The following is a 12,842-nucleotide window of genomic DNA, read 5'->3' as shown; positions in this document are numbered from 1 at the left end:
TAGAATTGGGACCAATCATTTTACTCTGGCTTTGCTTTCTTATTTTTATGAATGTACCAGAGCTTTATCTGCCTCACTGACAGAACCACCACCAGATAGATTATTTATTATATCACCCTTTGTGACGTGTTTCATAGCAACTGAAAAATGATCTCTTGAATGAGTCCCTGAATTTAATATGCACATCTAATGAAAGATTTTGGAACAGCTTCTTCTATGATCATTGATTAAGAACTTATTATTAAATGTCTTTTAACTGAAAGTTTCATAAAGATCTATTAAATGATGTAGCTGAATGCTGTTTTCTGAAGGCATAAACTTCAGTTTGGCTTTCTTGCAGGGTCTCTGAGCGTTTCATTATATGCTGAGGCCTCTTGTAGTGACAAGGTAAGTATACAAAAAGTAGTATGTAATTACAAAATAACTGCATGTTGTGTCTTCCAAAACACTGAGCAGGCTACATTATAATTACTTTTGGAGCGACTAAATGAAAATACACAGCAGTATCCAGAAACATGTAATTACTCATAGGATTTGCTTATTAAATCTCTAGCTTTTGTGAAAATATTAGTTCTTTTCACTTGTACAGTACCTTCTACTGGATGACTTCAAAGCCCTTTACAAATTTTGCTAAATGTATCCCCCCCATATAACTCCATTCACCTTAATGTTATAACACTAGAGGTTAAGCCTGGCCCATTAATTAAGCCTCACCACAGTCCTATGCAGTATTATACTAATTTTTCAGATGGGGATATTGAAGCACAGAGAAGTTAAGCAATTTGGACACAGCAAATCAGTGGTAGAGATGAAGTCCTCACTCTAAGCCCCTTGCCTTAATCACCAGTCAACATTCACTTCTAATATGTAAATGATAGATAGCAGTAGTAAGTTATTTATGCATTGCAAAATATGGCAATATTAAACACCCACTCAAACAATTTACAAGTGGAACTTGCACTGTACAGTGTGATGTCCCTTTTCTATTTATCAAGGCTTATATCCATTTCTCACATGCCTTCGTGTAATACAGCTGTTCATTAAGGGTCCACAATTCTGCGCACTTTCTTTTTGAAGAAAGAAAATCACAGCCTCAAAGTAGGCCATTTTCTCGCTGAAGGACAAATACATCTGTAGGGATTTCAGATGCTGTGCAGCACGTCTTCTAGGAGGAATTCAGTCATTTAGACATTTTCAACATGTAGACAGTAGTGAGCTGTACAAATACCAATATACAACCAAGTAATTCATTTGCATATTAAGACTTAGTTTCAATAGTGGCAGGTCCCATCTCATTCACTTTTTTCTTTTTTGGTAAGATTTATGTTACAAAATACAGTTCAATCACCTGTAGAAGCTACAAGGATGAAAATGAACTGAAAGTACTGGATGTGCCTAATAATTTATAGTGGTCAGGGAAGAGCATACATTATTGACACAAGTCACAAAACACTGAGACAATTACATTTTACACTTTGTGTTGTAATGTTTCAAAAGATTGGTTTAATAGTTGATCTGCTCTGATGTCTTAAAAGAGAGAGGATCTACTATGCCGAATAGTTAACTGAGACATTAGGCTGGCAAATTTTAAAGGCACTCGTGCAATGGGGGGGTTTGTTGAGAGGGCAACTGTACCTAAGGATGTGAGGTTTAAAAGTAGCCTAAATCAATGTCCCAGATTTAGCAGATGGAAAAGTAGCTGGAGCTCACATCACACAGGATTGCATTTTCAGTAGGTGATGCCCTGGGCACTCAGTACTCCAAAGAGCATGGTCAGCTGTGCATATTCAGCACTAAAAGAAATTCACTGAAACTTGTTCGCACAACTAGCTCTTCAGCACAAACCTCCATGAAATTATCTGTATGTGGGAACTGTCCTCACGCCTTTCTACAAATTTGTTCCATGTACAATATGTTGTCGTTCCAGGCACCTTTGCCAGGTGTTGGCAGAGAAAAATGGTGGGTTTGAAGTAGAAGTGGGGGAAATGCCAATGCACCCAGATGAAAATCAGGTACTCAAAAGAGGGGAGACTTGAAATGTGAATGGCTTTAAATGAGACCATTTTAACCAGGCATCCTCTGAAGATGCCTACTACTAGTAAAGTAGCAGACACTGCCTGAGTCAGTGGCAATGTCTGAATGAGTGGCAATTGGATTAAGAATGACAAATTGTGGTAAAGTGAGTGGGAAGATTGATTAGTGAGCTAATGCCACACCTCTGTTCACTTGCAGTGGGCACCCCAGGGGCAATTGCTTTCATACACTTCAGTGGTGTCTATATGCTTCAGCAATGTTGCTGAGCAGGTCTTTACCACTGTACCATACAGCGGGCCTGAGAATGTGGATACGGAATATGTATATTAGTCCACATTATGTCCTTTATTTCAATTTTGGATAAGACCTCAGACTGAATAATAATGGCAGACTGTTTAAGGGGAAAAAATTGTGATACATATTCATCATGGAAGGGGAAAGTCCAAGGCCTTAAACTGATTCCAGGCTCCAGGAATAGGGACTTGTGAACTGTTTCCAGTGAGAACTTCATGTCTACAAAAAGCAGGGGTTCTCCCTTTACTTGCCATTGCCTTCAGATTGCTACACTGCTGGAAGGCAAGTAAATAGGACACAGGAGGTACACACCTCTTCTTGAGAGTTGATAAATACTTTTGTAAAAGTAACTGGACTTATAGTCAAAGAAACAAGATTCTTTTCATTGGCCCCTGGATGTTATTTTTTGAGCATTAACAGTATGGTTGGTGGTGTATAATATGTAGGGGCAGATGCCATCTCTGCCCCAATCTGGCAGGTGAATATAATTCTATTCACTAGGGCAACAGTACATAACTCATGGGCCAATGGCAGATGGTCTGGATAATCTAACAGGTATTTTCCATCTCCAGCATTTGGTATCAGAAATTGCATGAGACCTTGCAGGTGATGTACTAACTGGGGTTCAAGTTTTATAGCAAGGTTCATGACTTTGTTTGTTCCCTTGGCTGGCAGTATTACACTGCATGCTGAAGAAGAAAATTTGAGATGCTTTGCCACTCAGGGAGGATGGGATATTGCTGCAATTCTTAGTATACTTCAGCTGTTCCGTAAGTGCCTTTTTAATTCCTTGAGCAACTAGGTAAGCAATGTGTAATTTCATTGAGAGGCAGGGATCTTTGTTCACCAGGAAATCTCTATTGTTCTGTGCACCGTATTCTTGACAGACTTGGGGCCATGCATGAATGTACAGTGAGTTAGGATCTCCTAAATTTGGATGTGGCTTAAATTCTGGTGGAGAAGAAAATTTCCAAGAGACAGGCTGTAGCAACGCAAAGAAACTTCCAGGCAGCAGTGAGGGCTAAAGCAGCCCTAAATGTGAATGGCACTGGCTGTGTTGGGGGCATAGTTCTGGCATTAGGGAGGAGGTATTTATCTGAGCTGGAAGTAGGCCAGGACACTATGTTTAACCCTTCCGTTTCTTATTCAAAGTGCCACTTCAATGACTCCCCTTTTTACATTTCACCCTGTGCATAGAATGGTGGAAAGGTGAGTAAATCATCAAGAAACCTGTCCTTAATGTGCTGACTTAGCTATAATTCTTGCAGCTCACTGTATGGTGACAGGTGCTTGATAGAGCAGGCAGCACAGAGGTAGATGAAAGCCGCACTACATCTAGCACTGTCTGCTAACTGTCTTCTATTTATGAAACTGACCTCCTATGAGGCTTTTCCTAATTTTAGCAGGAGCTGCTCAGTTGAAGCTTACAAACTTCAGGCAGAGATACAATAGCAAGATGGATAATGTGTAATCAAAGAGTAGCACTTAGGGGGAACCTCATGCCAGCATAATCACCTTGTGTTTATTAAAATAAATATCCCCAAGCAAGGCACTGCCAAGAAGTTTAACAACAGAAATATTTTCCCCATCTTCCTGCTGGTGAGTGAGCTTAGTCTAAAGGTGTCATCTTCAATTGAGAGCAGCCTATGTGCTCATAACGGTTAAAGTTAATTTAGTTGTATATGATAAATAACTGCAGGTTGGAAAGTGGTGGTTTAAAGCAAAATTGAGAAATTCTCCAGCTGTCTGAGAAAAGGTAGCAAAGTCCCCTGCATTATTACAACCAGTGATGATGATAAAAATGTTATAATGTAAAAATGAGCCAAGGCAGTTGCAAGCCTTACCCTGGTTTATGGGTGCATAGGTTATTCCAGTGATGCACTTATATCGCAGTCTAAAATGTCTCTAGGTCCAGTAGGAATATGAACCATGCAAAAATGCCAGACTGATTATGTGAGAACTGATGTCACTAAACCAGGAGTAATCTAAGCACCTGAGGGTCAGAATCCATTTACCTACTCTTAATACTAGAGCTGGTGGGAAATGTTTAATCACAATGATTTTACTGACAGGGGAAAAAAGGCCCTTTTCACAAAACTACAGTTTCCTATAGTAAAATTTCAGTTTTGCCAAACATTTTCAGGACTGTTGAAATGATGATGGCTCCCTGACTGCCCGCTTGGATGCTTTTTTGTCAATTTAACTTTGGCCTGCAGCCAGGACATGAAATTGGCAAAAGCTTTCCCTCAGGGCTGCCCAGGCTGAGTGCCCTGATGCTCTACCTTTCAGTATCCCCTGCCTCTCGGCAGCTCTGAGGCTGGAGAGGCAGAGATCCCACTCTCCTCCCCAGCTCTTTGCCCCTCTGAGTCCCAGAACTGGACAGGGAAGGCTAAGTACTGAGGCTCTATGCCTCTCCAGCCACAGAGCTATTGAGGAGGCTGACTGATCAGACGCTGTGCCTCTACAGTGTCTGAGATCTGGTCTATACTAGGAATTTACTTCAGTATAGCTACGTGTCTTAGGGTTGTGAAAAATCCGCACTCTGAGCAACACAGTTAAACTGACCTAACCCTCAGTGCTAGGTCAACAGAAGAATTCTTCCATCAACCTAGCTTCTTCCTCTTGGGGAGGTGGATTACCTATGCCAATGGGAGAAGTCATCCTTTTGGCATAGGTAGTATCTATACTGAAGCACTACATTTTAAGTGTAGACATACCCTGAGTGCCTCACAGTCATTAACAAACATATCCTTACAACACCCCTGCAAGGGAAGGGAGTATTATCCTCTCTTCATAGTGGGGAACTGGAAGTTTAGAGAGGTGTAGTGACTTGCCCAAGTTCACAAAGGAATTCTGTTGGCAGAGGTTGGAAATAAATCCAGATCTTCTGAGTTCCAATCCAGTCCTTTAATCTCAAGGCTTTCTTTCCCTGACCATAAAGGATCCATGTTCTATATAGAAGCCAGCCAAGTTAAGAATTGGTTAAATTATCCGATCAATAAGCAAAGTCTTTCCAGGAAACCAATTTCATTTGATTAATATGGCAGGTCAGGTAAGGGCTTTATTGAAATTCAACACATATTTGTATTGCAAAAGCATTTTTTAATTGCAAACAGTCCTTAGTATGTAACTCAGTCAGTGAAAGACTTTATAGAAGAACAGGTGCTAGACAGAGCTCAATTGCAATCTGACAGTGACCCTGATTGCCTTGTGATCTATTACAGCAACCTGCCAAGGATGCAAAGACTTAGCTGATTAGCACCATATGCATTCAGATTTCCATATGACATTAAAAGGTTAATTAAGCCAGAGAGTGAAAGAAAGGAATGTGATGAATGGGCCTTGAAGTGGAACTTTGGATATGGAGCATAAATCCTGTTTCTTCCAAAGACAAATCAGAGAGGAAAGTGAGCATTGTGAGATGGGTTTTACTAAAATGGGAAGAAAACAAAGCTGACTGTTAATGTGCAATGATTGCCATAAAAATGTCAGCATTTACTCAGAGCTGGCTGTTAGGTGGCTTATAAATTTAAATCAGAGATTTAAAGAATATCATTTGCTTGATAAAAAATCAAAAGTGGGAGAGAAACCAGCATTGCATCAATACCAGACAGCATGGTTTCTATACCCAGCAGGGGAAACGAAATTTTATCTGGGGATACACATCAGAAGAATACATTTTGAAGGTTTACAGAACTATAAAGAGAGGAGAAGAGAACCTCTAAGTTATTCTTCACCTGAGGAGAAAAAGAAACCCAGCTTTTGGGCTCTGTGTTGGATCCTGGTGAAGAACCATCCAGCCATGCTGGAAGAATCACTATGGTGAAGAAACTTTGAACTAAAGACACTGATTTGTAAAGCTGAGTTTTGGTTTTGGTAGCATGTTTTCATTTTTGTTTGTTTGTAACCATTTCCTACCCCTATTACTTCTACGTGGTATTACTGAAATCTATGTCCTTCTGTCAATAAACTTGTTTTACTTTTACTGTAAACCAACTCAGTGCTGTGATTGAAGAGAATGATGTGTTATTTCAGTTAAGTTAATGAGTTGCTGGACATTGACTCTTTAAATGAGCAGCAAACTTCATACAGTTTTGGGGGTGTTACAGCAAGAGGGGCTGGGCACTGCAAAAAAATGTTTGTAGGGCCGGAAGGATTGTTGAGGTCCCCCTGCAAGCAGTTCCCCTGGGAGCCACAGCTGCAGACCATTTAAAACACCCAGAGTTGCAATACAGGTGGTGACTGAATACCTTACTGGCCTGGATGAACTTCAAAGTGTCTCAATGACATCCAGTAATTGAAATCTGAAGCCAGACAAAGTCAGAGTAGAAATAAGGCTCAATTGTTAAGTGAGGGTAATTGACCACCGGAACAACTTACTGAGGGGTTTTATGGATTCTCCATCAATTGAAGGTTTAAATTAAGGCTGGCTGTCTTTCAGAAAGATATGCTGTTGCTCAACCAGAGATTATGGGCTTAAGAACACATGGGCTTGATGCAGAAATGAGTGGGTGAGGTTCTTTACTCTGTGTTATGCAGGAGGTCAAACTATATTAACAAAAGGGTCCCTTCAGACCTTAAAATCTATGACTGCATGATCATGCACAAATGTGGGGTGGATGGTTTCCCCCTAAAATATCACAACAAATCTGCATTTATTTAGTTAAAATCTCAGTTTTATGATCCCATTTGGAACCTGACTCCCCAAGAGCTTTGGACACCTGAGTTTGTCAGTACTGTCCTTAGCTGCATAAAAAGTAGGAAATAAACCCTGAAAGACAGCTTGAGCTGCCAAACTTAGAAGAGAAGAGCTGACAGCTGCGGCTTATTGAGCTGCTGGGAGGCAGAACTGACAGCTGTGCCTCCTAAGCAAAATAAACTGAGAAGAGAGAGAAGTTGCTCTTTGCCCAACCTAGGAGTCTCCAAAGCCAGACCACAGGTAAGGGAAAGGAGTAGTTGGGAATTCTTTGCTTTGTTTCTTCTGAGGACGACTATATTGGTGTGCAAAGAGTAATATTTACTTTTGTTTTCTCAACCTAGAACATTGGCTTAATGAAACAGCCTTGTGTGGTTTGCAGACAGTGGGAGTAAATAGAAAGAAAACACCATGCTTAGCTTGTTTCACTTGTACCGGTCTGTGATTATTTTATTTTCTCTGGCGGTGGGACCTGACTTATAGGGGACTCTGTGGAAAGCTAGAGATCCTACTCCATGATCCCTTCTTAAATATCTTTTTAGATAGTGCCTTTCCCACAGGATCCCTAATTACCTGTCCCTATCCTTGTGCCCACACATGTACAAGCATTGTCTTATAAAACACTGAAATTGAGCAATCCCTTGGGTGAATCATGGTAGCTCTTTAACAGTGTACAGCAACACTACGCAGAAGTCTAGGATAGGAAAATAAAAGTAATATATATCTGATTGCAGATTCCTCTGCAGCATTGAGAACAGAATACAACTGAGAATGTGGACAAGTGCAATTAAGTACTAAAATTAAAAATTCTAACATTACCCATAAAAGACATTACCCATAAAATGACAGTCCTTTTTGAGAGTTACGGAGTGACCAGAAAACTCCACTACAGTGTATTCTCCATATGGAATATCTTCCAAAGGGGGATGGTTTGGGAGCAAGAGCAAGATGGAAGCATTCTAGTCTTCTAAATCTAGTGGATCATTGAGGAAGGACATATCATCATCCATGGACACAGGATCCGTCCTTCACAAACTGCTCCTTCTCCGTGTTGCTTCAGGGATCAGAGTCCTGGATATGCCTCCTTTGGTTTTGTGCTGTGGTTGCTTTTTCCTGTGGCTGCTTATATACCACAGGAGTCAAGGGTGTTTCAAGAAGGATTGCCGGTATTACAGCTAAGCTGCCATTTGGTCAGCAACAGACTGCTGTGTTGGACTCAACCTTTGGATCCCTTATGTTTTTAAGCCTAGTGGGTCTCAGCAGCATCCAGGCACTGTCTCTACAGCTATACTTACACTACAGCCTAGGGGTGTGGCTTCATCTGCTTGCATAAACATAGTCGTGAATATAAACAGTACTGTAGCTATGATATCATGGATAGCAGCAGTGGAGGTGTGGCTTAGCCATGCATCATATGTGCCCATCAGTTTCAGATGGGTTGTTAGACCCTCTGCTAGGTGTAAGGATTCTTCCCAATACCACCTGAGTGTCCTGACCAAGAGGAAGGCTATGATGCAAAAGTGATGGGTGCAAAACAGTTTACAATCAAAATAGCATTCACCACACAGAACAGAGTTTGCAGATTGGTTATAGGCTTTTTACAGATGTACTAAATACTCACACAGGGAATATAGAATGGCACCATGGAAGTGGCTCTTCTGTCCCCACCGTTATATGCCAATGAAAAGTTCATCCTCATTAGGTTGCTTTTTCTTATGGAAGTCAAGGGGACCATCTGAGCCCAGGTCATGCCAGTCTCCTATCTGTGGTATGTTAGTGCCAAATTTACTAATTTTAGATTGCTACTTTCAAAGACAGTGAAAACATTGTAATCTCTTTGAGCATGTGACTTTTAGTCCTTGCTGCCCATCTACCTCTTCAGCTGCTATGCAGCTGTTTGAAATGCAGACCATTTAATCAGGACAAAATCTTTTTGTGAACACTAAGTTGGAATGACTGATAATACTGGGGATTTTATTCTGTAACAACAGCCAAGTGCCTAGACACTTTTATTGATGTGTTATCATGATGTGGAGTGAACAAACCTCAGCAGGAGAGGCAAGGACATGTTCCTTGTGTTTTATTGATCTGCAGTCTCCTATGTAAAATACCACATTTCTGAATTTCTTGAGTGGTGTTATTGATGTAACTTCTGCCAGCATAAGATCTGAACAGCAGCAACAAAATTGATTTGTCTTGTCAGATTTGAAACTCCAATCTCCTCCACAAAAATAAATAAGCATATAAAATAAAAGTAAATAAAATAAATAAAATTGAAAGGTTTGTGCAATATCTCAATGCCCCATTCAGGTCTTGCTACTACTGTGAAGAGCTGAAAGAAAACAAATATCCAGGCAGCCAGCCAGTTGGCCCTGAATGCACTTAGAAAGCGTGGCGCATATACTCAGTACAACATATGATTATGTTGTATAATGGAATCCTACATGGGAGCTCAGAAGATGGTTGTTTATCATCATTACCTGGCCATCCTGCCAAGGGTAGAGCTGTCATCCAAAATGATCACCAAACTGCCACAGGAACTTCACAAAGGGCCAAAGTAATGTCATTCCCCAAAACATAAGGAGGTAACTCTCTTTAGACAGGTTTCAGAGGGGTAGCCGTGTTAGTCTGTATCAGTAAAAACAACGAGGAGTCCTTGTGGCACCTTAGAGACTAACAAATGTATTTGGGCATAAGCTTTCGTGGGATATAACCCACTTCATCTGCATCTGATGAAGTGGGTTATATCCCATGAAAGCTTATGCCCAAAGAAATTTGTTACTCTAAAGTGCTACAAGGATTCCTCGTTGTTTCTCTTTAGACAGTGTGAATGACTGATTCAACCAAACAGGCCAACAATGGTTTCTTTCTGGAGTTATCCCAGGTACCTTTTTGTTTTTGAGGGTGTTGTTTTGTCTTATTGTAACAAAGAGTCTGTATTAGTGCCCTTTTGTTTGCTTTACATGGACATGCTCAGAAATGCATCTTGAAAGGAGCATGTACAGTTACAGTGAATTTTAAGCAAATATTAAAAAATATTCACAGAAAGCTTTTAACTTATAAATATGAGTATTGTACCCAACACTTGAGTGGGAAGCTATAACTTCTAATCAGGGATTTGAAACAGTCATGTTTTCTATGTGTGCATTCCAATGTATTGAGTGTGCTAACACTTGAATGTTTCACCCACAACATCCTTTTAGCCCCAGTGGCGTTTGTGGGTATAAATTCTAGCACTTGCATGCCTTTGGGAGTTAGATGTCTCAAAGAGCTCTCAGGTAACTGTTAGCAGGAATTTGCACTTGCGAAGTGTAGGCACAAGCTATGGCAAACACAAGTAGAAGCTGAAGGCTGGAAATATCTCCCCTTTTGCCATATAGTAGCTGTTAAATCAATGGAAATATGAAAAATGTTTCTCTTGCTGTTTCTTTGGAACAAAATTGTGCTTAGCTCTTTGGTTCATGGAAGAATAACCTCATTCCAATACTTGTGAGATTTCTATAACATTTGCTGGATGGTTACCAAACGGATGTGTTCTTAGCTGCTAATTTGCAATGCAGATCAAAGAGCACTTCAGCAGCAAGACTTCAGTGTTTTGCCAATAGCTTAAATGTTAATTTAAAACAATGTTTAAGAAGTGTTCAGAAGAGAAGAGAACATAACAGAACTCATTAAGGGGGAACATCAGTGTAATATACAAGATATTCTAATCACCGCAACTAATTACAAAGAAGAATAAATATGTAAAAAATGTTTTCAGAAGTGTCTTAAATATATTGAAGTAGGATTAACAATAAAACAAGATGACGACTATTTGATAGATGTAAAAAATGTCTCAGTGAATGGCGTCACCACTAGAAAGCATTTGAAATGGAAAAACTTTACAACAAATTTTGAATTTCTCCATTCCAATCTCTCCTCAGACTGTAAGGTTGGAGACCCCACTTAAAGATATGAGTCCTATAGACTAATGGAAATACTGAAACAGTGATAATCATTTCTTAAGATTCACTATTTTAATGCATATTTTTATTATAAAAGAATATTTTTGCCACTACATTGTCTATGATCCCTGCAGTCTCCCATTATAATCCCACAAAGGAATTTACAAATTCTTATGATTGTCACTGTCTCTTTCCAACATCACTTGTTCCTATTCATTTTCCTGCCTGCTGTATTGTTAGTACAAGTAAAGATGGACTCAAATCTAAATTGTCAAAATCTGGACTTAAGTTTTCAAATCCAGGTCCAGAGCCAAACACTCCCAAATTTCCCTATGCTCAGTCTGTTTTAGAAAGATTTCAGTTAGAAACTACCATCTGAATCTGTTATCATGAACCAACCTGAGGTCCAAGCCCATCTCTGAATAAAATAGTTTTGCCAACTCTTCAAATATTTTGTGTAGAGGAATATTCATAATATTTTTTAAATTATTCTAGTCCTTGTGGTTTCAGATAAAACTTGTAAATGTGACCCAGGTGTGACTGAAAAGCTCAAAAAACAGAAGAAAAAGAACACAACATTAAAAAAAAATCTAATTTTTGATGTTTTGGTTTGGCAATGTTGGTAAGAGCTTCCCCCTCCCCCTTAATTCATGGCTTGATCCTACAACCATTTGCTACTTAGTTTAGTGCTTATTAACATGAGTAATTGTGTTAGTCTACTCACAATAATAAGCCCCACTGGTGGTAATAAGCATTTGCTTCTTTGGACTCCTTGTCCCAAAAGGAGTCATCTTTAGTGAAACATAGTGTAAAACGGTTACTCTTTAAATTAAATTTCATGCTGACCAGAATAATTTTTGCTTTCTTTATTAAATGCATTTAAATAAAAATATTCAGTAAATAACAATGTACTTGGAAGGGGTTGAAATACTCTTCCTACTCCAGCCAAACAAACCGATTTGAAAATGGAAACAAAATAGCGAGGAGACAGCAATGAAACCATAACATTGTTATGTCAGGAAATCTTTGCCTGTGCAGACAGGCCCTTTGCATACAGTGTTAGGGGCTTGTCCATCATTCCACACCAATGATTTTCAGAAGCATTAAACATACTCAAGTGGATGCTTTTCTTCAAGCAGTTTCACTTCAACCTGATACCTAATTTGATGATTTTGACATAAAAAGATTGTTAAAGATGAACTGGAAAGCTTTATTTTATGTAAATAAATTGTTTAAGGTCCCAAATCAATACCAAATACATGAGTAGGTCTGAAAAAGTAACAAGGGATTACGTTTTAAAACAAGAGGGTTGAAAATCCTGCCACAGCAGCAGTTGATGGTACAGCATTGTAATGGCTCCAGTTGTTCCTCTTCTGCAGAACTTGTTCATGTTGGGTAAAAGTTCCTGCTCTATGAAGGCCCTCAACTGCAGGGTCCCAACCATCAACACTTCTCCTCAAGATCTACATGAGAACACTGGGAGAGACAGTGAGATGCCATTGGCTTGGCTGCCAACACATAGTACGCCAGTGACACGAACTATATGATTCATTCTCAACTGACGCAACCATTGCCACTACTAAAATATCAAACTGTGTCTAGGAAATGAACTCTTGGATGGAGAGCAGCTGGCTCAAGCTGAACCCAGGCAAGACTGAAGTGATGATGGTGGAAAAGGGGAAACATTTCAAAGAACTGGACATGAGGCTGTTTTTGCCTCCCATCAGATGTATACAGTTCCCATTCATCACAGGGGAGCAAAGCCTCAGAGTCCTCTTGGTAGCTCATATTTCCAAAAATGTCATCTTTCACCTCCAGCTGGTTAGGAAACGTCATCCCTTCCTCCTGGAGCAGGACCTAGCCACGATAACCTA

The 12,842-nt window shown here is 39.8% G+C and overlaps 1 protein-coding gene across 3 annotated transcripts in view; it reads left to right on the top strand.

Annotated features, from left to right (window-relative positions):
• LRRC4C (leucine rich repeat containing 4C) overlaps positions 1 to 12,842 on the top strand; it is a 921,733-nt gene that overhangs the window by 397,876 nt on the left and 511,015 nt on the right. Inside the window, exon 1 of one of the 3 annotated variants that reach the window (XM_043548656.1) lies at positions 367 to 387. The exons of 1 other annotated variant lie outside the window; for it this stretch is intronic. The gene's annotated coding sequence lies outside the window, so the exon portion shown is untranslated. Of the gene's footprint in view, positions 1 to 366; positions 388 to 7,157; positions 7,268 to 12,842 lie in introns of those variants that run through there. One more of the 3 variants, XM_043548655.1, reaches the window with a different exon arrangement.

This window comes from Chelonia mydas, chromosome 6 (genome assembly GCF_015237465.2).
Source record: "Chelonia mydas isolate rCheMyd1 chromosome 6, rCheMyd1.pri.v2, whole genome shotgun sequence".
Classification (NCBI taxonomy): domain Eukaryota; kingdom Metazoa; phylum Chordata; order Testudines; family Cheloniidae; genus Chelonia; species Chelonia mydas.
The sequence above is the reverse complement of the archived record's forward strand: the minus strand, read 5'-3'. Positions and strand labels throughout refer to the sequence as shown.